Here is a 1,900-nt window from a genome sequence, read left to right as displayed (position 1 = left end):
CCACCCACGCACCCCACCCTGCCCCGCGCCCAACCTGCCCCGCGCCTAACCTGCCCCGTACGCTCTGGGGCCCATGCCCACCCAGCACCGTGGCCGATGCCAGCCCTGCACCGCCAGCCAGGAGGGACGCAGGACTTCCGCACAGCACGCAATGCCCAGCACTTCACTTGATCCACCGCGCCATGCCCTTGGCGTTGACCGACAAATCTTGTTCCGAGATGAGAAAAACAAGCAACCCGCCTTCTCCTGGGTGTGAATCACCGTGATGTGAAAAGGTGAAAACCGTGAATTTTCCACTCGCAGGCAGCAAGGGGACAGGGGAAGGCCTGGGAGGGGGCTAGGGTGGCGGGGCTCAGCGACTCACGGTTTTGAGCCCTAGCGGCGCGATCGGGGTGCCTTCCCCCACTACCTCCCCTCGCCCCAGTCGCAGAAGCAACAGGGGGAGCTGAGTCTGGGCAGGGGGTCGGGGCGGGGCCGCAACTTGTGGGGGTGAAGGGGAGGAAGGGGGCCTGAGCCTCGTGGGGGGCATGGGCAGGGAGGGCCAGGACGTCAGGGGCGGGGCCTGAAATTGAGGGGCGGGGCTTAGTCCCTCGGGAGGACACCAAGCTGGGGGGAAGGGGAGCTGGGGGCGGGGCGGGGCCTTGAACGCTCAGGGTAGGGGCCACCCGGGACCTTGCAACCTCCTCTCCGTCTCCCCCTCTTTCCCTCCCCAAATGAACAGTCTGAGTCTGGGGTCCCCAGCAGTGAGCGTGGCCCTGGAAGCAGGGTGCCCCGCCGCACCCAGCCCCTCCTGGCACCTACGGACAGGCAGCGTGAACCGGCTTCCGGAGGCAGACAGCGCTCCCCACGGTGCCGCGCCCTGCTCACAACAGTCGTGTTCACACCCGCATTGTAGCAAATGCCATCTTACGTGGGTCCCCGTAAGCAGCGGAGCGAAAGGCGGCAGGGAAAACGCAGCTCAAATGCCCACGCCCACCGCAGGAAGGCCATACCAAGCGCTGGCGGGGGAGGAGGGCTGGGGCGCTGGCGCCTTGGAGAGGGGTCGGCGGCACCCACTACGCAGAAGAGCCCCTGCGGCACCCACCCCGGGGTGCCCCAGAGAGAAATGCGCGCATGCTCCCCAAAGACCCGCACCGAGGCTCACCGGAGCTGACCGAAGGCACCCGGCAGTGGAACGGCTTCATAAATTGGGGTGTGTTCTGCTCTATCCAGACAACGAACACCACACCCACCAAAAACGGACCTACTTCAGCTCTGCATATCAGCGGGGATGGATGGGATGGGAAAGAACATTCAGGAACAAAGATTAATCTGAATAAAGGTGGACTTTGGTGGTGCAGCGGTTAAGAGCTACAGACTGCTAACCAAAAGTTCGGCAGTTCGAATCCACCAGACGCTCCTTGGAAACCCTATGGGGCAGTTCTACTCTGTCCTGTAGGGTCTCTACGAGTCGGAAACGACTTGACCCCAACGTTTGGGTTTGGTTTGGTTTGGTTTGTTTAAGTTAATAAGGGTCTTAGGTGGCACACTTAACTGGCAACTGCTAACCAAAAGGTTGGCTGTTCTAGTCCACCCAGAGGTGCCTTGGAAAAAAGCCCTGGCGATCTACTTCCAAAAAATCAGCCACTGAAAACCCAGTGGAGCACAGTTCTATTCTGACACCCATGGGTCACCATGAATTGGAATCGACTCGATGGCAACTGATATTCTAGTTAATAATGAATCAGGATTGATTCACTTGTCGTGACAAACATACTATACTAACATAAGACATTACCAATCGGGGACACTAGGTGTAGGATGGACATTTATCAAAAAATAAATGAGGGTGGGCAAGGGACAGCAAGCTTCCTACCCTGCAGGCCCTGTGGCTGCTGGGGAGGCCAGACACCCCTGGTAG

General features: G+C 59.7%; 1 protein-coding gene across 1 annotated transcript in view; it reads right to left on the bottom strand.

The window, feature by feature from the left end:
* CTBP1 (C-terminal binding protein 1) overlaps window positions 1–1,404 on the bottom strand; it is a 43,429-nt gene extending 42,025 nt beyond the window's left edge. The window contains exon 1 of the mRNA XM_023738002.1: window positions 1,135–1,404. The gene's annotated coding sequence lies outside the window, so the exon portion shown is untranslated. The remainder of the gene's footprint in view (window positions 1–1,134) is intronic.
* Between the last annotated feature and the right edge of the window lie 496 nt (window positions 1,405–1,900).

Source organism: Trichechus manatus, unplaced genomic scaffold, assembly GCF_000243295.1.
Source record: "Trichechus manatus latirostris isolate Lorelei unplaced genomic scaffold, TriManLat1.0 scaffold00111, whole genome shotgun sequence".
Taxonomy (NCBI): domain Eukaryota; kingdom Metazoa; phylum Chordata; class Mammalia; order Sirenia; family Trichechidae; genus Trichechus; species Trichechus manatus.
This window is presented reverse-complemented; position numbering and strand designations above follow the sequence as displayed.